We start from the raw sequence: 24507 nt of genomic DNA, 5'->3' as shown, positions 1-24507 counted from the left end.
TCACTTGAGTAAACGAATCCATTCCGGATCGTTCAGTAAAAAGATTCGTTCAAACGAATCGTTCAACGAATCGTTCAGTAAAAAGATTCGTTCAAACGAATCGTTCAACGAATCGTTCGCCCCCCTCATCTCCCTCCCCGCCCAAATGAATCGTTCGGTTAGTGAACGGGAAGTGACGTTGCCGAACGAATCACCAAAGACCGCTTCGCAGTATAACTGAACGGGAAGTGACATTGCTTGGTCCCTCCCTCACTTGCACATTGACCACTCGTCGTAGTTTCAGAAATGAGTGACAGGCGATATCATTCTGCTTTCACAGACAGCCTCGTCGCCCTCCCGCTGCTGCAAAAGCGAGGGAGAACTTCCGCGTCGTCTGTCCTAGTTCTATGGGCTCAAAGTCATGGCTCGTGCTTGCATTTCGATTGAGGACACGGTTAAACATTTTCCTTTTGTGGGGGGAGCGGGGGGTTGGGGTCGGGGGCGAACGGACTTTCATTAGCATGTTCTTGATCACATTTACAATGCTGCTTGCTACCAGCCAACGCAGCATGCTTGCTGTCACGAAAATAAAAATAAATCGAAAGTTTAATTTCTGAATATGGAACGACCAACACATCATATTTACATCTCGCTCTGTTGTATTTTTGTTTTTATGCTCATCACTATTATTTTTAGTCACTATTGTTAAAAATATAAGTGTAAATAGCTAGTTGTCGAATGTGCTGCTCTGAAATAAAGACAATACTACATTTTGATATTTGCCAGTTTAATTGCAAATCAGTATTAAGATGATCGTATTGAATTTTTGCACTGGTATTAATGAATAAAATAATCCGGTCAACTCCCCTGTCGTCCCCGCATCTCAGATCGTCAAATGCTGACGAGAAATGATTGCTTGCTCTTTACGATGTCGCCTTTCTACCCTCATTAGTCTGTTAAGAAAAATGTAGACATATTGCGACATCTCCCGTGTCCGTGTGCGTTGTTTTGGGGCGCTTGAGTAGCGCATGATGGACGGATTGACATAATTTGTCAAACCAACCGACACGCTCTGGCACGAAAAAAAAAAAAAAAAAAAACACTCGGAAAAAATTGACATGTATATAGTTTCATTGCAAATCAGTATTATGGTGATCGTATTGAATTTTTGCACTGGTATTAATAAATAAAATAATCCGGTCAGCTCCCCTGTCGTCCCCGCATCTCAGATCGTCAAATGCTGACGAGAAAATTGTTTGCTCTTTACGATATCGCCTTTCTACTCTCATTAGTCTGATAAGAAAAATGTAGACATATTGCGACATCTCCCGTGTCCATGTGCGTTGTTTTGGGGCGCTTGAGTAGCACATGATGGACGGATTGACATAATTTGTCAAACCAACCAACATCTGACACGAAAAAAAAATTAAAACACTTGGAAAAAATGGACATGTATATACCGTTTAATTGCAAATCAGTATTATGGTGATCATACTATATATTCTTTTTTTTCTGTGCACATATGAGGTAAATATCACTGCCATGAAGCCTCCATATAGTGACAGTTCTTTGCCTCCTTCATTGCCGTCACGCGACCGCAGCTCAGCTTTTGCTTGCCTCGTAGCTACCCGTGTTTTAAATTACTGTAAATTTGATAGTATGTCGTAATAGGTAGTCCCAAGTCTGTTGAGAAAAGTAGTACACTAAACCATGCTCGCTAGATTTGTGTGGTGTTTTTGTCTTTTAGAGCTGCATTTGATAGGCTCCACGTTAACAAATATGTGACAAAGTCCTTTCCTTTCATTATTTGATTCGTTCACCGCATAGTCATTACTGGAAAGTCAAGTTAGCAGCAAGCTAGGTCAGGAGCCGGAGGACCGAGTCACTGAACGGGAAGTGACAAAACTCAGTCTTGCCCCCCTGCCTGCACGCTGGCTGCTTATTGGCCACACGTGGAAGTGAGTGACATACGCGCTGATTCTGTTTCCGGTCCCTCCCCTGCCCGCGATGAGGCTGGCGTCTGATTGGTCGTGTGCGATGTCAGAAGACGCTGCCGCTTGCTCAACGCCCTCCCACGCAGTGAACAAGCACCAACTTCATAGAACGAATCAGTGCAGATGGTGATTAGTTCGGTCTCGTTCACCCAAACAATTCGTTCAAAAAGAACGAATCGTTCGCGACCGATACAACACTAATTCGCATTGCCATTGTTGGTGATAGATGTGCAGTCCATTTTAACTGGGATGGATGCTAGCCATCCTAGTTTAATCATATTAGTAAGAGTGTCGTTGTTGAAATGTGGATTTTGATTGAAAAGTTTTCTCACAAATGATTTTTCAATAATTATCAAACACAAATTTAAGGTTGCTATGAAATGCTACAACAAGTGCCTTTAAACCAGTGTTGTCAGTACTGACAAGTTAGTTTCCTTAGTGCAGACATGTCCAAAGTGCGGCCCGGGGGCCAAATGCGGCCCGTGGTCAAATTTCATCTGGCCCCCAGCCTGTGTCATAAAATCAATCATGTCTGGCCCGCACACAGACCTAATAAATTGGTCAGCAGTACTGCTACCAGCATATGAAGTAGCTTACACACTAAATGCTGCTCCTCATTTACCCACTAAAAGGTAGCAGCAGTCTAAGCAACATTACCCCGCATGACCCTTTACTCCCAATTTTCTAAGATGGCGACAATCAACAAAAAAACAAAAAAAAAAGAAAGTTGACTGTGACGGCCGACGCTTCAAGGATAGGTGGAAATTGGACTATTTCTTCACTAAAATACGCAAAAACTGTGTCTGCCTCATTTGCAAAGAGACAGTCGCTGTTTTTAAAGAGTTCGATGTGAGGCGATATTACTAAACAAGACAAGCTGACATGTACGACAAGATTATAGGGAAGATACGTAGCGAGAAATTGAAGCAACTTAAAGCTAGTTTAATTTTACAGCAGCAGTATTTCGCAAGAGCCCAAGAGATGAAAGAGAACGCCACAAAGGCTAGTTGCAAGATTTTGTGGAAATTATTAATTTAAAAAAATAATAATAAAGCAAATGTGACACACAGAATGGCTTGCTAAAATTTGCATAAATATATTGTTCTACGTAAAGGATGTCAGCCAAGGTCGGCCCCCCACATTTTTCCCACACCGATTCTGGCCCCCTTTGCGAAAAGTTTGGACCACCCTGCCTTAGTGTCTGTGCGTTACTATTTTGTTATTGCCTCATTATGTATGTAGAATGAGGAATACTGTAGTCATGTACGAAGACCATTTTGAATAGAAAATGTTGCATCTTGAGTTTGGGAGTGACATCACATGTCTTTTTTTCCCATCGGAGGAAAAAAACAAACGGGACACGTCTATTAGCATGCCATGAGCGCTGAGAGTCTCCAGCCATAACGACTTAGCGAAGCTACCTCGTCAGAATGCGAACAATCAATGAAAGAGGCAGGAGAGATACCACAAACGGCTGCATTTGCTCACTGGAAATACAGTCATTACTTCACATTTTTGTCCAGTAAAGATGACAAAAGTATCTCCGTGCACTGCAAATTTTGCACTGGCTCAAAAACACTGTGGACCGCTAAAAACTCCACATTCAATTCAAGGAACCACTTGGAATTGCAGCACAGCGCTATTCAGCTACTGTTTACATTGTAAATTCTCACTGAATATGTCAAAACAATGAATGAACATATGGAATTATGTACTTGGCAAAAAATGGGAAATGACTGAGAACAGGTTTTATATTGTACTTTCTTCAAAGTATCCACCCTTTGCTCTTGTTACATTTTTGCACAATTTTGACTCTTTCAATGAGCTTCAAGGTGCAGACACCTGAAAATGTTCTTACTTCACAGGATGCCTTATTAGGGTTGATAAATGAAATTTGTTGCCTTTTCAATTAATTAATCGTAATTAATCGCAATTCAAACCATCTCTAAAATATGCCATATTTTTCTGTATATTATTGTTGGAATGGAAAGATAAGACAAGATGGATATACAGTATATATTCAACATACTTTACATAAGTACTGTATTTGTTTATTATAACAATAAATCCACAAGACGGCATTAACATTAACGTTCTTTCTGTGAAAGGGATCCACGGATAGAAAGACTTGTAATTCTCAAAGATAAATGTGAGTACAAGTTATAGTAATTAAAAGATAAATGTGAGTACAATGCCAGTTCTCTTTGCAATGAGCGGTTTTCTTTTTGTGAACATTATTTTTTTTTTAGAGATAGGAATATTATTTTTCTTGTGCTTTCACTAAATGATACTGTAGCGACCTAAATTTTCTTAACTGCCCAAATGCATGATGGGAATTTGGGCAACCATGAGTCACAATGGTGGCTACAAATGGTATATCTTCTCTGCGTTGTGTACAATACATGGTGTTAAGATAAAGATCATCTCCAGTCATTCTACCCCATTTCGTGCACCATAATATTTATAATTGATGTGTTTGAAATGCTACAGCTTATACCAATAAACAGCGCGGCTCCAATGAATGACTGTATTACCTATTCGCCCCTTTCGGTAATTGGCCGTGCTTTCAACTCCTCGCCATAGTGAGGAGTGGACCGGTGATCCAGGTTGGCTCTTTGTCGTCGGTTGGGTCGGTTCATCAGAATTCCTCCTTAGGAAGGCAGCGGCGTGAATGTAAGTACCGAAAGGCGTTGGATTGCTTTATATGGGTACTTTTATTAACAAAACAAAAGCATTAGGGGGACGCAGCTTTTTAAAACTGCGCTAACTGCGCACTATCTCTACTGTAAACTCTCTCGCTCCCTCTCTCTGACTCGCTCGACCACTTTCTTCCTCACTGCTCAATCGGACAATACCGGTCACATTGAAAATAACAGCGGCCCCTTGGGGGTGCACTTGCATCCACTCCACTTGCTTAGCTCTCAATGTACTTCAAACGGCGCCATTGTAGTCTGTTCGCGGCAATGCTTGAGTGGTTCGTTCCGCGCATGCGTTAATTGCGGTAAATATTTAACGTGATTGATTTTAAAAATTAATTACCGCCCGTTAACGCGTTAATTTTGACAGCCCTAATATATATATATGTATATAAACACATCTTGGCACTGTTCATCTTCAATCGTCGTTTCAAGCTCAGTTGTTGTTGAAGCTTTTGAAAGCTTAGGTTGAAAGAAATTCTAAATAGCCATCTTGCCTCCTCAGGTGTAATTTTGGCTAAGCAAAGCAAAGGACCGTCTCTAAGGTGCTAGTCACATGATCTGTTCAAAAAATAATTTGGGCCCCATTTGAAATACTGCAGTTTATTTCATTCTAATACTAACACTGATATGAAAGGATTCTTGTTCATTTCGTTTATTTTTGTTGTTTATTTACTCTACAAATTTTATAGATAACATTTTAACGGCCAGGTCTTTATTTTAAAGGGGAAGTTCAGACTTTTTGACATTAGGTGTTGAGGCAGCAAAGCAAAAAAAAATAAAAAGTTAAAAAGTAACTGATAAATTACTTTTAAAGTAACTGGATTACTTTTTTGAGGCTTAATCAGTAATCAGTAATTTACTTTTTCAAATCTTCTTTGAAAACACTACTTTAAACTGATAGCAGACCATAGTTTGGACACAAATCCTTCTAAAAAGAAGTGACAGAAAAGGTTTAATTATGAAATTAGATCCTAATTAGTTTTTCTCTCTCAGCTGTCTTGGTCCCGCCCGCCCCCTAAAACAATCTCCAAACAAACGATGATGTCACACCCAGAATGAACAGAAAGTTTTGCAGTCTGGCAGGATGGGTCGTGGCTGGCAAGAATGAGTAGTCGAGAGGTCAATCAGACGATGGTACTGATGATGGGTCAAGCACGGGGAATCCTGGGACAGAACGAGAAGTCAGATTAGCCGTGTAGGATACAAATGGCGGAATATAGTGATATAACGAGCGCTGAGTCTTCGAAGTGTGTGTCGCGTAATGAAGAGACGTTTCTGTTACGCGCCATTTAGGGGACGTTCTGAAAACAATGACGACTCCGAAGCCTCGCTGGCCAACTGTACCACATGATTGCTTCAGTGAGTGCTTTAGATTTTGCCGTGCGGTTTGACAGCTCGCTATAATAAATGTGCACTTCTGCTCTGGCTGCATTCAAAATATGGGTGTTTGAAGGACAGTTGCGATCAGGCGAGAGTTTGTAGTTTGAAGAGTTAAAGGTTTAGTACAGTTGTTGATAGGATGGAGACAGCAAGAAAGAAGACTTCCCCTATTTTTTCATCTTGTTAAAAGTATCTTGTTATAGGAAGAAAGCTCAAAAGACATTTATGAACACTTTATTTTCATCTATGTATTTATGCACACTTACACACACACCTCCACACACGTACAGTATCATATGAAAGAGTGAAAAATGAATGTACAGTCTGTATTATTTATACATTCATTTATGTACCGTATTGGCCCGAATATAAGATGGCCCTGATTATAAGACGACCCCCTGTTTTTCAAGACTCAAATTTGAAAAAAAGAATTTTTGAACACCAAATTAATTTTTATGCAGAAAATAATTACAGTACATCCGAAACAAATGATTAATATATTGATATTTGAGAGTAAAAGCACGTTATTTTACCTCATTCTAATCTTAATATCTCAACATTTAAATATGTAAACCAAAGTGCAATCACATTCGTAAATGATTGGCTTCTGGTTTTTGAAATGTAAATAAACCCATCTATTGTGATAAAACAACTAAATTGCAATAACTGCATTAACCTTCAAAGTGAAGTCTAACTGTAACTGTAGTCTTGAAACAAATCTGAATAAGAAAAAACATTGCAATAAAATAATGCAAACTGGTTAAACTAAAATGAGTAGCCGAGATCTGTCATGACAAAACATTGCTTCAATGATATCTGGCGCCATCGTGAATGGGAGAGTTGCTGAGATCTGTCATGACAGAACATCGCTTCGATGATATCTGGCGCCATCTAGCGTCGTGAATGAGTATAATGTCTAGATCGCGAATATAAGACGACCCCTTCTTTTTCAGTGTTATTTCAATGCAAAAAACTATGCTTTTTTATATACTGGTCTACATATATTATCTAGGGTCTTTCTAGACCTACAAAAAATGATATTAAAAATGGGGTGTGGGCGTTACAATACTTCACGCTTTTCACTTTACCCAGTCGGTTATGGTCCCCATTAACAGCGATAAGTGAAGGTTATCTGTCTGTGATACTCTATGTACACAGAGGATTTGGTCAAAGAATATTTTCTAAATTAATTGCTTCCTAACAGACACACAAACAAAAAAAATCAATAGTTACTCATGTGGTTGAGACAACTGACTGTGATCATACACTTAATCAGTGGGTGGTCCCATTCTCACATGAAGCTTCGAGAAATCGAAACCCTTCCTCGAACCAATTTGCTCAGGTGGCTCAATGCCTCACGAAGCTACATCTCATCATCACTAGCAGAATACCTGAATGCTGGATGTGACTGACGGGGATCCCGAAAGTGTTGGTCTGACGACGAATGGCAACGAAGAGTAGGTTTAAGAAGGCGGCTGATTCTGATGGCTTTGCTTTCACCTGCTGTCATTCCACCGTCTGCCATCAAGCCTGCAATCAGGGAGCTCTAACAGATGATGATTTCAAGATTTGTAGGATTAGATTTCAAAATAAAATGATTACCATTTGATTTAAATTAGATATTGAAATAGGGTTTCAAAAAAAGGCTGGTTACTTCAAACTAGCCTGGGTATGGATTTCAAAGGTTAGCGTTTCCAATTTTGCATTTTGCAATTTGTGTGCGTGGTTGTAGCAAAAGGTGAAGGTTTCAAGTTCGAACAAACATAAGGGTTTCAGTTTAGGTTCTAAAGTTAAAGTGCTTGTGACACGAAAAAGCATGTTTATTTCATAATACACGCGGTATTTTATGCTCCTGAATGATATGGACCGCTTGGATGTGTGTGGAAGCGATCGCTATATTTATTTAGTTTTTTGAATCCCGCGCCAGGAAAATGAGTGACTTCCGGCTTCGGTCTCGCATTGAGGAGGAGGGCGCTGTGACGTGTACGGTAGAAGACGTCCTCTTCACGCTACAGTGTACTGTTGTGTATGAGGACGAAGGATTCAGCTGATTTTGCGGATTAATACTTTTATTTTTTGCATCACGCCAGCCAAACGGCTGCAGAAAAATCATTCTTTATGCGGGAGAGGCGTATGCGCCTTTTTGGAGTTTCAAAAGGTTCCCATTCACCGTGGATATTTACTGTGGGACCATTGGACTTACAAAGAAGTGAGTAAACATCTTGTTTTGTATTATGTCAAATACGAATACAGTGATTACAAAGTAAACACTATAAAATTCCTTTAAATAAAGGACTACTTACGTTTGATCATTGATAGGCATGTAAAAAGCTATCCTCACGCTCATTAGCAGTTAGCTGTTAGCACGTTAGCTACACAACAATTCCAGCCACCCTCCTCCAGGGAACGAACTGTAAATTGCTCTCCGCCGGGCGGTTTGCCGATCCGCAAAGAAACTCGACAACCGGGTCGTCATGTCAAATAATCCAGGCTAGTTATGTGTGATTTTCCACTTCGAAGACTTTGAAACATCCCTCGGTTCGGGTTAGCATGTCGGCTAGCTGTCACTCCTTCTGGTCTGTTTACATTCTCCGAAGCCGGGGAAGGGAAATGACATATGTCCGATTTAGGTGTCATAAAATATCGTTCGGCAGGTGTGACAGTAAAGGTAAAGTCGACTGTTTTGACCATTATGGAGTAATTTTGCCATGTCGTCTTGGATAAATGGATTTTTATTATTTTATATTCCATTTAGCACAAGTTATTTGTCATGACCATGCCATTTATTTAGCAATTGGGGAAAGTACTTGGGTAAAAAGAATATCCTGTAAAAATATTGAAGTAAAGAGACAGAAACAATGACATTTTGCCGCTCTCTTCGTCGCGTTTTCCTCATTGTGAATAGTTCCCCCTCGACGGGCTGACTGGTCCTTCTCAAGCCATTTATATAGCTATTGGGGAAAAATACTTGGATAAAAAGAATATCCTGTAAAAATATTGAAGTAAAGAGACAGAAACAATGACATTTTGCCGCTCTCTTCGTCGCGTTTTCCTCATTGTGAATAGTTCCCCCTCGACGGGCTGACTGGTCCTTCTCAAGCCATTTATATAGCTATTGGGGAAAATACTTGGATAAAAAGAATATCCTGTAAAAATATTGGGAGTAGAGAGACTGAAACAATGACATTTTGCAGCTCTCTTCGTCTCGTTTTCCTCGTTCTGAACAATTCCCCCTCAATGGGCTGAATAGTAAAACCGATGAGCCTAGTCTACCGCTGACGTCATCCACCTGTTGGGGACGCTAAAGCCCTATAATTGTAGGCGTGGCTAACCGGCAGATTAAAAGACTCATTTCTCGTCATCTGCGCTTTGCTAAATTGTTGTATATGGTCGAATCGTCTCAAAATATGATTCTAATTCACATAATAATGCCATTTAAGACTTTTTTTCTGGTGTCGTATGCTCTTTAAAGTTAGTATTCTTGTTAGGCTTTCAAAACAGGATCGTTTTGTTGCAAAATAGGTTTTCTTGTATGGTTTCACGCAAATCCATGGAGTGTCACACTTGGGTAAAAGATTAACTACGTTCTTATTACTTGAGTTACTGTTTTAATAAAAAAGTTTTTTTTTTTTCAAATTATGGTTTAAACTGGGTTAGATCTTTAATCTAGGATTAATTTCTATTGGGGGTTCAGATTATTTTAAGCGAATGTTAAGGTTTCAAGTCATGTTTTCAAGTTTCTTTCACATTCTAGTTAACCCTTGAGAGTCGAAGGACGCGCCGGCGCGTCCTCAGCGCACGTCGTCTTTGAAGCGCCCTCACGTTTTAATTACGTCACCCACATGCCGTTGGTTGGTCTCGTTTTAAAGTGCGGAAGTTGCGGTTTACTCTCATTATTATTTGAAGTCAATCAACCAACTAGAACGTGAGATATTATCATTTAAGTTTTATAGTTTTATTGTCCTCTCAAAAAAACATTAAAACGCTGCATGGATCATTTGTTTATGTCTATATTTCCATCATTTCTTGTCCTTTTTCAAAACGGAAGCTCCATGAAAAAAAACACAAATCAAACGAACCCTTTCGAAGTCACAGTGGAAGCACAAAATGAGTTTTTTTTTTTTATAACTATAACTGCCGTGCGAGGTTCTACCGAACGAGAGGGAGGAGTGTTCTGAAGCAGCGAGGTGGCGAGCGACGGCCGTTTGGATCGAGCAGCGACTTTGTGTGACTTTGAGAATGAACGGAAAACTAAATTTAGTGCAAGCAATTGTGCTTTTTGATCAACTTGAGGAAGAGGATGGTCCAAATTCGTCATCATCGTCTTCTTCGGAAGAGTCCTCGAGTGAAGATAGTGACGGATTTGAACACGTAGGTGACGCAATCGACGAGCAGAGGTAAGCCAACTCACTCTTTTTTTTTTATGCTGAAAAAGTTTCTTTTGAAAGTTTCTTTTGATATTGCAAGACAAAGTTAATTTTGATGCAATATAAGTGTGTGTTTGTGTATATAATAATAACATGTGCATATCAGATCAAAGTCGTACTTGCACTGTGGGCACCCCAGGCAGGAATTTATAATTTGTGGTGCTCTTCTTTCTATATGAAGATTAGGGATGTAGCACATATTCAGCTATGGTATTCTTTCTATTGTCATACATATAGATTTCCATTATTATTTATTGCTGTATATATTTTTATTTTATACTTTATTATTTTCATAAATACTGACTTTTTTTTTCATGTACATTTATAGTGACAATGAAAGTAAATTGAAATGAAAATGGAAGGGTGGAAAGAGGACCGACACCCCATGGAAGTGTGAGCTGTGTGATGTAGCCCTGTGTCTAATTCCAGGACGAAACTGCTTTTCGGAGTGGCATGCCTGAAAAAAAATTAACTTGTTTATTGTAAATATTTTTGAAAATACTTTTTTTCCCCAATGTTATATATATATATATTTTTTTCCCACAATCAGTCTTCTCAATTTGTGTATATAAATGTGTGTTCAAGAAGCTTGATTGTGTGTACATAGTTTTCATCAGGTGATGGATACCCAAACTCATGAAGAGATGGCCTCTAATCACTTTTCGTGTTAGATGGTATATATTTTTTCACTTTTTTTCCACTGTTTGGTCTGCTGTATATAACCCGTTTTGACTAGAGCATGTATAAAGGCAAAAAACGCCTATGGCTATACCTGTTGTTTATGTTGAATTCTCAAATATAAGACTATTTATTCTAATTTTTTTTGGTTGAATGTTCATCCTAACATGTTGAATAAATATTACAAAGTTTCAAAACGGTTCGTTACGTATGTTTGGTTGTCAATTGGACATCAATATCAAAAATTTTGACAAAACGATTTTGGAATTTTTGGTCTTTTTGGGCCCAAAATGATGATTTATAATTGGTCAGTGAAGGAAACAACAGTTTGGACATGAAGTTCAAGGTGTCACAAAAAAGGGACCAAACCAGGCCATCGTAAACAATTCCTTCTTTGAAATATAAAGGCAACTTCAAAGGCATGCAAAATCAGACAAAATAGGCCCAGACCTTAAAGGGTTAAGGATTGCAAAGGCCTTCCTTTGTTAGGGTTTTTTTTCAGATTGAAATTTCAAACCTGAGTTAGGGTTTTAAGCAAAGATTAGGGTTTCAAAGAAGGTTTACAGCTAGTGCTAGAATTTGAAATGAGATTTTTAACAATAATATTGACTCTTACTCAAAGCAATTTAGAGCTCTTAAACCAAAGCGTCTTTAGTTAAGACTTGATCAGATGAACTAGGCAGTGAACTGCACACATTCTTTTTATCCCCTTCATCATTTGTAGGAATAGGAGGATTTTTATGCTGAGTTGACATGCCACTATGGAGACCGGAAGGCAGTGGGGGACTCGGCGTCCTTGACTGCCTCTGTACGTGCAGGAGGAATTTGCTCAGACTTGTCACCTTGAGAGTGGTTGTGTCATTTGGATCTAATTTGATATTCAGAGTAGAGCAGACAGCAATTGGATCCAATCTGTCCAAGTGCAGCTGATGTTGTACATGGATTGATGCTGGGGAGAACTTAGTACTACAGAGATGGAGTCGTACTCGAAAAGGGGGAGGAAAAAAACACTTCATGATGTCCCTACAAAATGATTCCTACTGGGAAGCATTTGATCAAAAATAGTCTACCGAGTGGTAGGCCTGAAGAAGCTATTATCTGAAATGACCATTCAAGACACGAGGGAACAAGTTGTCACAGTCGTTAGTTGGAAATTGTACAAAATGTTCTGCACTTGCTTATTAGTTGCTGTGCTTGGATATGTGGCATTTTTCTCTCGCGATGCTTCTCAAGGATTTTTGATTTTCATTGCAGCCCTTCAGTTGTTAGTTCTTGTTGTTTACGGGGGAGGGTCCTTTAGTTGCCTCAAAAGTATTACCTGTTCATTTGCCAAGGGGACATTTTACAAGGTAAATACAGTGAGGAAAATACGTATTTCAACACCCTGTGATTTTGCAAGTTCTCGCACTTGGAAATGATGGGTGGGTTTGAAATTTTCATGGTAGGTCCACTGTGAGAGACAATCTAAAAAAAAAATAATTTTAACAATTTATTTGAATTATACTGCTGCAAATAAGTATTCGAACACCTGAGAAAATCAATGTCAATATTTGGTGCAGTAGCCTTTGCATACAACTAAAGAGGTCAAACATTTCCTGCAACTTTTCACCAGGTTTGCAAAGACTGCAGAGGGGATTTTGCACCACCGCTCCACACAGATCTTCTCTAGATCAGTCAGGTTTCTGGACTGTCAGTGAGAAACACAGAGTTTGAGCTTACTCCAAATATTTTCAATTGGGTTTAGGTCTGGAGACTGGCTAAGCCCCTCCAGAACCTTGATTTGCTTTTTACAAAGCCATTCCTTGGTTATTTTGGCTGCCTGCTTCAGGCCATTGTCGTGTTGGAAGACCCAGTCAAGACCCATTTTCAATGCTCAGAAGGAAACTGAGGGAAGTAGGTTATTCCCCAAATCTCACAATACATGGCCGTGGTCATCCTCTCCATAATACAGTGCAGTCGTCTAGTCCCATGTGCAGAAAAACACCTAAAAGCACAATGCTCCCACCCCCATGCTTCACAGTAGGGATGGTGTTCTTGGGATGGTACTCATGATTCTTCTTCCTCCAAACACTATGAGTGGGATTAAGAGCAAAATGTTTGATTTTGATCTTATATGACCACATGACATTCTCCTATGACTCCTCTGGATGATCCAAATGGTCATTGGCAGACTTAAAACAGGCCTGGACTTGTGCTGGTTTAAGCAGGGGAACCTTCCATGCCATGCATGATTTTGAACCATGACGTCTTGGTGTATTACCAACAGTAACCTTGGAAATTGTAGTCCCAGCTCCTTTCATTGAGACCCTACAAGATGGATCTTGCATGGAGCCCCAGTCCGAGGGAGATTGATAGTCATGTTTAGCTTCTTTCATTTTGTAATAATTGCTCCATCGGTATATCTTATATCACCTAGCAGCTTGACAATTGCCCCTGTAACTCTTTCTAGCCTTGTAGAAGTCTACAATTCTGTGTCTTTGGACAGCTCTTTGGGGTGTATTGTGTGGTGTATTGCATGTTTATGTGCAGCTAACAGCCTCAAACAGTTCAAAAAGTCAGACTCAAAAAGTTCACCACCACCCCATTTATTTAGGAGAATAAGTCGAGTAGAGGAGGACTTTTTAAAGTGACTAACAGGTCTTTGAGGCTTGCAATTCTAGCGAATAGACAGGTGTTCAAATACATATTTGCAGCAGTATAATACAAATATTCTGTTAAAAAATCATACTTTGTTTTCTGGATTTTTTTTTTATTTAGATTGTCTCTCACTGTGGATGAGCACCTACCATTTCAAACACACCCATTATTTCTAAGTTGGACGACTTGCAAAATTGCAGGGTGTTTAAATACTTATTTTCCTCACTGTATAAGTACTTATAAAAAGTATTTCTAAAAAAAAAAAAAAAAAAAAAAAAGGGATTTTTAATATTACTCAAAATCATAATTAACATCAGTAATTGCACCGGGGGAAAAAAAAAAAATCACGGCGTTTTAGCGGCACACAGACGTTTTTTTCTTTTAAAGGTGTTTTCGCTGTTCAAGTACTTGATGGCGTGCCTGCACAGTCGGCCAGCACACACATACGAAAAAAAAAAAAAAAAAAACAGTTAAAATGGCTGTTGGGGAAAACCACAAAAAGGTAATTGTCTAATTGACTTCAAATGACTGTAAGTAGAACTATATTTTATTACTCGTAATTTTATACACTTGTATTCATACAATACTTAACTATTGTTTTACATCAAACGCCAGTAAAAAGTACACTTGGAACCGGTGTGATATTGGTAATGTGACAGTTCTCCCTTTCTTGTTTTCCCCCTTCTCCAACTAGTTTGAACCCACGCTTCAGCCTGTAATAGCACACTTGTACTTGTCTTTCAGTCGCTTGTTGCTCATAAATGGAAAGCTCTCAGCTTTCAGTGTTGGCAATAAATGACATGAGTTGTAATAATGACTAGGGATGTCAAAATTATCGCGTTAACGAGCGGTAATTAATTTTTCAAATTAATCCCGTTAAAATATTTGACGCAATTAACGCACAAATGCCCCGCTCAAACAGATTAAAATGAGAGCACAGTGAAAGGTGTACTTGTTGTGTTTTTCGGAAATTTGCTGCCCTCTGCTGGCGCTTGGGTGCGACTGATTTTATGCTGATGGCTTCAGCACCCATGAGCATTGTGTAAGTAATTATTGACGTCAACAATGGCGGGCTACTAGTTTATTTTTTGATAGAAAATTTTACAAATTTTATTAAAACGAAAACATGAAGAGGGGTTTTGATATAAAATTTCTATAACTTGTCTGAACTTGTAAGAACTACAAGTCTTTCTATAAATGGATCGCTTTAACAGAATGTTAATAATGGTAATGCCATCTTGTTGATTTATTTTTATAATAAAGAAATACAGTACTTATGTACTGTATGTTGAATGTATATATCCATCTTGTGTCTTATCTTTCTATTCCAACAATAATTTACAGAAAAATATGGCATATTTTATAGATGGTTTGAATTGCGATTAATTGCGATTAATTACAATTTATTAATTTTTAAGCTGTAATTAACTCGATGAAAAATTTTAATCGTTTGACACCCCTAATAATGACACATGCCCATCATGTTGAAATTATTTGGCTGTAATAAAGGATAGGTTCAAATAAAAAGGTAATATATTTTAACTTGTGCACGATAGCCAAACTTAGACACCTAGAAATAAAATTTTGATTGACACGTCTACAGCGAAATATAAAGGAATTAGCCTCACTGTTCTTTATGAGAGATGTGTATAGTACACTGATTGAGTCTTGTGTCTCGTGATTGCAAAAATCGTGCATGAGTTGATTTCTATCTCTTAAAAGAATACAGCATCACATTCATATGCATCACTTTTCCAGTGATTGAGTTAAAGTGGCCTACTTATTAATTAGAGACTTTGGTCTCTAGGACAGTGTTTCTATGAAGTGCTGCTAGCGTGTTGACCTTAAACACTTCCCTGCATGCGTGTGTGTGGGGAAAAAAAAAAAACCTGTAAAGTGCTTTGAGCACATCCACAAAAAAAAAGCCCTTATATCACCATTTTAACCATTCACTACCACAGAGAAGCTCATCCATCCATGCAAGCATGCAATAACATGCATCCACGCATAAATGTGGATGAATTTATTCTTTAGGACCTCTTGAATGAAGAAGAAAAGGGATGCATGCAATTAGGGAAGAAAGTTTATCCATAGAGCTGAAAAAAGGGACATTTCAGAGGAATATTTAGCTCATGCCGCCCTCACTTCTCCCTCAGCGCTCCACCATCTCTGCAGTATGTTAGCCGCTGTGTTCTTATATAAGAGTCCATTCCTGTGGGATGTGTATGCAAGTCTTTGATGGCCATCACACATGCAGCGACGGCAATACAAAGGCAGAAAAGGCCGCTTTTGATAGTCACATCAAGTCCCCTTCCTGCCTATGCGTCTTCATAATCCAGCCACTAGTATGCCTGAAGTGGAAATGCATCATCCTCCAGGGAGGGGTTCATGCGCACAGTATGTACATGCATACACAAGTATAAACAGGTGCCCCCCCCCCCACACACACACACACACAAACAAACCCACGCCTTACAAATATACAGGGTGTCACCATCACAGCATTATAAAACATTGTGCCCAATGTCACATTGATGTACAAGTGAAAAACAAAACACGCATATAAACTGAAAATATAAATTGAAAATCCCTCTTGAAATGGCTTCTTCATCGGAATTAAACCGTACTTGGGGCTACCTTTTCTGCAGAAAACATGAAACACGCTTCAGCAAGGAACCCTTTAAAATTCCAACACAAACAAAAATATCAAACAGCCGAAATAATAGGGATGCAATGATACAGTTAAAGGAAACCATAGATAGAAAGACTAGAAGTTCTTAAAATGGAAATGTTAGTATGAGTGAGAATAATTTTATAGTAAAACCCCTCTGTTTTGGTTTTTATAAAATTTGTAAAATTAGATAACTTGTAGCTCGCCAGTGTTGTTGACGTTGCACTGTGTGCAGTGATGTCAATGGAGCTTTCAGAGTATGACTCTAGCGACATAAGCATGTCATCTGTTCAACCCTTTCAATTTGAACCCAAGAGGATCATTAATGAACAGGACAGCGCTCTCGATATTTCACAAAACAAGGACCAAAAGCAAAATGAACAGGAAAGACTGGATGAGACGAGAGTAAAGAAAACCAGTCTTCTGCCAAAATGTGCTTCACTGGCGAAACGTACTACAAGAGGCAAATTGACACCCAAAGTACTACGCACTTTCAGCTTGTTTTGTTTAGATGCATACAGGCAGAACATACTCAAAATGGCTTAAGAAAATACTTAAGGTAGTAATATCAGATAAGAGTGGTTTAAATACGCCACGTGATTAATGTGGTCAACAGATCAATAATCTGCTTTAAAGCTACCACAAGAAAACAATGCTTAAAAGTATGAGAGAGAAACACATGCAAAAAGTATTTTGAGGCAATGAAAAGTAATAAAATACTCAACAAACACAAATAGTAAGTTATTGGCCGCTTTTAACCAATGTGCACATGTGCAAACGTCTTGCCGCGTAGGCAGGAATTGCAGAACACCGGTAGTGTTTGTCTTGTGCGGGGGTCGGCAACCCGTGTTTTGAGAGCTGCATGCGGCTCTTAAGCGTTGCCCTTGTGGTTCCATGGAACATTTTCAAAAATGTTTGAAAATGGACAAAGATGGTTGAGGGAAGATTTTTTGTCTTTATATCGTTTCTGTAGGAGGACAAAAATGACACAAACATTTTTAACGCTTTCCAATGCTGTAAAAATGTGTAGAATAAAATATTGAAATTCAACATTTCTGTCAACGAAGATTTGCATCATAGCCTGCCCCACACGTTTCTATCAGCAGGGCAGCATGGCTGTCATTTCCCATTGTAAACAAACCGGCAGCCGAATATCTAGTTGGGAGTAAGAGAAAAAGTGCCATTAGTTACATTCCATTACTTCTGAAGAACTAAGGCTAGGTTCATACTGCAGATATTAATGCACAAATCTGATTTTTTCGTGTTTTTCCGACTCGGGTGAGACATTAACTTGATGGTCTGAACGGGACACGTCGCATAGAAGTGGACAATTTCAAATCCGATCTGGGTCACTTTTGTATTTGGTTTAAAAGTCGATCTTGGCCACATTTTTCCAGAATGTCGCGGCGGTCTGAACTATCAAGTCTCTCAAATCGGAATTCATGCAGCAATTACATCATCAAAGAGCGAGAGAGACAGGGCGCTACGGTAACAGTGCTGCTGTGCATCAGCGACTAGCTTGCCTAGAACACGGCTTTTGGGGAAGGGTCGGGCTTGACAACAGTCATAAAAAAATAAAATGGGTTTAGGATAAGCCTGAGAATGCTCCATTTTCTCTCTGCTGCATATGAGCAATATTTCATGATTGCTTACACGGCTGAGAGTTGGGGCAAACTGTCCGTATGTGTGTGTGTCATGCACGGACAGTGCGTGCATACCATCGATCCATATAAACGTTAAATATAAGACTCAACGGGCATTATTTATGTCTGTTATTTGTGTCCTCTTTTTGGAAATCAAAATATGATCACCTTCGAATGACGTCTAGCCAGCATGTGTGGTCATTTGTTTTGATGCTCCTGCGCATGCGGGCATGTTATGCACGTTCTTTTTTGTTGTTTTTCGAAACCTCAAAATAAAAACAACATCAAAAATGGGATTTTTTTATTGCATTTCCATAATTTCATAAAATCAATGTAACATTTTATCAATATTGTAATGAAGTTAAACTGTGGTATCATACAACAGAATAGTCATGTGATGCATTGAATGCACTTCAGAGAAAATAAACATTGAATCAAAAAGGCTCATTATGTATTCTTAGCCGACTTAGTCATTTTGATAGTAGTCTAATATAGCTAGTACAGATACATACATACAGCATGTGTTGCCTTCATTATTAGGCGTACTGTGTTTAAGGCTTATCATTTTTTGCGGCTCCAGACATATTTGTTTTTTGTTTTTTTGGTCCAATATGGCTCTTTCAACATTTTGGGTTGCCAACACCTGGTCTAGTGACAGTGACAGCTACGGACTCGGCACTGTAACTGCTTGCAGGTAGCGTTCCACACTGCACTGTTTAGTAACATTAACTAACACCACAAGGACCATGTTATTTTTTTCTACATCGATAGTATGTATATATTGATCTATTAGCTGCAATCCGCTTTAAGTCCTCAGATGAAAACCAACAAATCTGTTACGGTCTGCGAATGTGGAAGCAAGCATCAACAATAACAAGGGGATTGCGTAAAAGGGTTTAATGAACACACAAAAACATGCGATCGCGAAAAGGGAGACAAAAAAGGGTCTGTGACAGTAGGTCGGGAACAATAAAGAAAATTTTAAAAAAAGAGGGAAAACAGGTGAGAAGCAAACGAACGAAAAAACCAAGGCCAGTATGCAACTCACATACAAAGGGGTCAAGAATACAAACTGTAAAATGGAAGCAAGTCAATATTTCGACAAGCCGCCTAGGATCGGTTTAAAGACACTGCTGATGAGCTGGAATTGGATACAGGTACAATGTCAGGAACTCGTCCCATAGCTCTGTAACAAAACAATCTGACTAGCTGCAGAATGTGAGAAAATCATGTGTAGCGCACAGCTATTCTCCTAATCCAGCCCAACCGCGTCATTATCCCCAGCGTGCATTGCGCGCGTAAAACATGTACTAAATATTATAGATTTTTAAATCAATGGAAATAGCATATGTTTCTTAAAACATATTTTCGTAAAACAGTTGTGAGTGTAGTTGAACAATTGTGGCTTATTAAAGCTGGCTGAGTGGTTAGCAGGCGGCACGGTGGCGGAGTGGTTAGCACGTCTGCCTCACAGTTCTAAGATCAAGGGTTCAATCCCGGGCTTCGGCCTTCCTGTGTGGAGTTTGCATGTTCTCCCCGTGCCTGCGTGGGTTTCCTCCGGGAACTCCGGTTTCCTCCCACATCCCAAAAACATGCATGGTAGGCTGATTCAACACTCTAAATTGTCCGTAGGTATGAGTGTGCGCGTGAATGGTTGTATGTCTCCTTGTGCCCTGCAATTGGCTGGCAACCAGTTCAGGGTGTCACCTGCCTACTGCCCGTAGTTAGCTGGGATGGGCTCCAGCAACTCCGCGACCCTCGTGAGGAAAAGCGGCATGGAAAATGAATGAATGAATGAATAAAGCTTACAAGTCTTTAAGTCATGGTTCTGTACGATTTTCGATATGATATGACTAAGTCTTTAGATTTCTCACCAGAAAAATAAGTTTATCAATATTGTCTGTCGCAGGAGGAGAGGAGGTTGCTTCAACAATGTCCCCTGCCGTGGAGAAAATTCTCTCACTTGCGATGGATGTTCCATCCTTTTCAACCACAGAATAAGGCTGCAAAGCTTTGGCAGTAAATTTTCCAACAGCATGTGTGATTTTCTTATGTTTATCAGAGGTGAAAGTGGACTTCTTTTGAATGGCGTCTGCTATGCTGCTCGGAAACTTGGGTCAGGTTACCTTGTCCTCTGCCCTGCTTGCAGATGACTTGTCTGGGTGATTGCCATGGAGATGAGTGGTCATGTTGGCTGTGTTGCCCAAGATGTACGATATAGTTATAAGGCAATACTGGCAATACTTCTTCCCCTGATCGTTATAATCAACAGCAAACAAAACATGGTTCCACATAGCGGATCTGTTTAAAGCCGCCCCTTAAACTTTTGTCTTACCTCGCTAGCCATGATCCTCGTGTCTGTCACCTGTGCTACAAACAAAAGCAGCATGGTTGACCCTGTCCCCCAGGCAGTTTGAGGGAGGAGGGGAGAAGGGCTGCTTGAGGGGAGGAGCTCTCTCTGAGCTTTTCAAGGCAGAGTTGACAATACAGTGAATATCATTAGTGAAACATTTTTGATAGCTTAACACATACACACACACCCCAACAGATGCACACACATACATTGGAACTGTGGATTCCACATTTCCACCAACTGGACCATGTTTCTGGACTAAGCAGTGCACCTTTCTAACAATGCAAGATTGTGCTTCAGAAGCAGACACCAAATTTGATTATCCACAGTTTGTTTGCTGATAATCAGTGAAGTCTAAAGGAAAAGTAAACAAACATCTTTGATGAAACTGGGCCAGTCCAGATTTCTCCGACGTCCAAGGAAAACTCATGATTGGTCCGCAGGGACTGTTGCTGCCTCTTTCCAGTGAAAGTGAAATTTATTTAGTTTCCGCTTTTTGAGGTTATTCAAGATTGCACTAGAGGACAATATTTAGACACAGGGGAAATACAGGATACAACAATCTGTTTTGTTATTTTTTTAGATTTGAGAAATCCAAGGAACATTTGTCACATTCATTTTTTTTTACTTGAATGAGTGTAGGTTATTTGTTTTTTTTTCCCTCGTTTGTATAGAAAAGTCTCGAGGTACTTCCGTTTTACTTCTGCATTTCTGCTCGCAACTTCCGTTTTACGTTTTCTCCATCCAAAACAACAGTGGAGCTGGAGTAACATTACTCATCAAAACCCCTTTAAAAAAGACAATTTGGAAATACCGCATCCATCTGCCATCATCACGAAAGCGGAGGACAACATCTTCATGAAGCAGTTTTTGTAGCCATGTTGCCACTGTGTTATGGAAGGTATGTTCTTCCTATCCCTGCATTTTCATATGTCCAGTGCTCAAAACATACTAAAGCTAGAATCTTGCGCATGAAACGACTTGTTGCCTTTGCTATTGTTATTTCGATGATGATTGTAATTATGATGATCTTTAATATAATTTACTACAACTACTGTACTGCTGTGGCTGCTAGCCTGTTGCTAATCAGTACGTGTAGAAGGCACAATTATGTCACGCATAAATGCAAGTGTTACAGGTTTTTTGTTCATTTGTTTATAGGTGAAAAATGCTGTTAGGCAAAGGACGCGAAGTTGATATGCCTCACAACAACACTTACTGTTCGTTGACGGACATATATCAAGACTACGTGCGTTCTACCCGGGGGGCCGCTGAGAGGCTGGGAGACTGTGTCTCGCCTTGTGGTTGACCGTCAGCTTGATCCCGAGATCCAACTATGAGCTTTTTAACTGCTGCAACTTTAATATATGCTATTGGAGCTGCAATTAACGAGGACAGCAGGAGAAAGCCCGTCTGGAGGCCGCCGAGGGTCTCCGTAATGTCGGGTGAAAGCTTGGCGAGGCTCCCTTAAGCTCTGCTGTCTGATAACACATTCCTCGTATGCTCAACCTTCGTTAAAATGTTTCCAATAATTTTATAAATTGTGATATATTTACCCGTTTTGCATATGTTGTCCAAAAGTTTTTTTGTGATCAATATGTGTAAGAAAAAGAATGACAAACTATTTTTGTATATATATATATATATATATATATATTTGTTTATATACCTTGTAGTACTGTATTTCCTTGTAACAACAAAATCCGTGTCACCCCTTCTGCATTCGGCAAATGTGACAGTAACTTAAAAAATAAAATTAAGCGATAGTTATGAGGTAGAATATATCCATTACCTATTTACAGACACTTATTTTTTTCATTGTGACGTAATTTGTTTAAAAGTTTAAAATATGCGAGTGAATAATTTAATAAAAGTATATATATATATATATATATATATATATATTTTAATAAACTAAATATTAGACATCAATTAATGATTCTAAGCTAAAAATGATGGACATTTCAAATAATAAATATAATTACTTACCTTCTTTTTATGGTGGGTCTGAATCAAAAGTGGTTGCGGTGTGTCTGTATACGGGCCCGGGTGCTTAATGCCCCACGAAATTGCAATGGCAGCATATAGACATATTGTTCTATCACACACAACAGTTCTTTTGACTTAAAATACAGCAGTTTTATTTTAAAGAGTGGTGCAAGAGCAGAAACTGCTTTTTCTGCCTTGTCTGTGTTTTCCACCATATACAGTATATGTATATATATATATTCTGTATGTATATACAGTATATATTAGGGCTGTCAAATTTATCGCGTTAATGGGCGGTAATGAATTTTTTAAATTAATCACGTTAAAATATTTAACGCATTTGCGTTACGCATGCGCGGAGCGACCCACTCATGCATTGCCGCAAATAGACTACGATGGCGCCGTTTTATGTATATTGACAGCTAAGAGGCGGAGACAAGCGAGTGGAGTGGACACAGGCATTCATTGGGGCCGCCCTATTTATAGGCATTAGCTTTGGCATCTCTTCCACACCAATTATAACTATTGTGGCGAGAAGAATGACAGGAGATAATCTTTTTTTTAAACACCCTGTATTGAACACAATGCAGAGAAGATATACCATTTTCCGCCACCACTGACAGTCATGGTTGCCCAACTACCCATTATGCATTTGGGCGGAAGAGTTAAGTTGCTACAGTATCATTTGCCGAAAGCACAACAAAATTAATATTCCTATCTCTCAAAAAAAAATAATGTTCACAAAAAGAAATCGCTCAATGCAAAGAGAGCTGGCATTCCCAATCAAAATAGCTATGCAAAATAATACTTAGACTTTGGTGAAACTCTATTCAAACATTTCGTTTAGCTCAACAAATACACTAGATGGCAATATTTAGTCACAATATACAAACTATCAGAGGTCTCGTACGTTGCAAAGTCAACACTCAAATGAACGTAAGGTACAATGAACCTGGAAACTACAGCGTCAGTCGAGGAGCAAAATACACTCGAAAAACTTGGCTAGATCTCTAATTAATTTAAAACTTGCCCATGACACCTTGTGGTGTATTTCAATCACTACCTTCAACAATGGCGAGCTATTAGTTTATTTTTTTAATTGAAAATGTTACAAATTTTATTAAAACAAAAACATACAGAGGGGTTTTAATATAAAATGACTACAACTTGTATTCACATTTATCTTTTAACAATTACAAGTCTTTCTATCCGTGGATCCCTTTCACAGAAAGAATGTTAATTGTTAATTGTAAATGTTAATGCCATCTTGTGGATTTATTGTTATAATAAACAAATACAGTACTTATGCTGAATGTACATATCGGTCTTATCGTTCCATTCCAACAATAATTTACAGAAAAATATGGCATATTTTAGAGATGGTTTGAATTACGATTAATTATGATTAATTATTTTTTAAGCTGTGATTAACTCGATAAACCCTTTCTTGCCAAATGTATCACATTTGATATATTTGGAATTTCATGATTTTGAGACTAATTCAGAATTTTGAAATATCTTTCAAATTTTTTACAAATTTGAAAAAAAAGGTTTCATTAAGACCTTATTTTTCAAATTTTGTGATTCTCTGACAGTTGCGTCATATTGATTAGGGCTGTCAAACGATTAAAATTTTTAATCGAGTTAAGTACAGCTTAAAAATTAATTAATCGTAATTAATTGCAATTAATCACAATTCAAACCATCTATAAAATATGCCATATTTTTCTGTAAATTATTGTTGGAATGGAAAGATAAGACACAAGATGGATATATACATTCAACATACGGTACATAAGGACTGTATTTGTTCATTATAACAATAAATCAACAAGATGGCATTAACATTATTAACATTCTGTTAAAGCGATCCATGGATAGAAAGACTTGTAGTTCTTAAAAGATAAATGTTAGTACAAGTGATAGAAATTTTATATTAAAACTCCTCTTAATGTTTTCGTTTTAATAAAATGTGTAAAATTTTCAATTAAAAAAATAACTAGTAGCCCACCATTGTTGATGTCAATAATTACTTACACAATGCTCATGGCTGCTGA

At 38.6% G+C, this 24507-nt stretch overlaps 1 protein-coding gene across 12 annotated transcripts in view; it reads left to right on the top strand.

Annotated features, from left to right (window-relative positions):
• Nucleotides 1-24507, top strand: part of atp2b2 (ATPase plasma membrane Ca2+ transporting 2) — a 329843-nt gene that overhangs the window by 221658 nt on the left and 83678 nt on the right. The window lies entirely within an intron of this gene.

The sequence above is a fragment of the Corythoichthys intestinalis genome, chromosome 9 (genome assembly GCF_030265065.1).
Source record: "Corythoichthys intestinalis isolate RoL2023-P3 chromosome 9, ASM3026506v1, whole genome shotgun sequence".
NCBI lineage: Eukaryota > Metazoa > Chordata > Actinopteri > Syngnathiformes > Syngnathidae > Corythoichthys > Corythoichthys intestinalis.
Note: the sequence above shows the minus strand (reverse complement) of the source record. Positions and strands in the feature narration are given on the sequence as shown.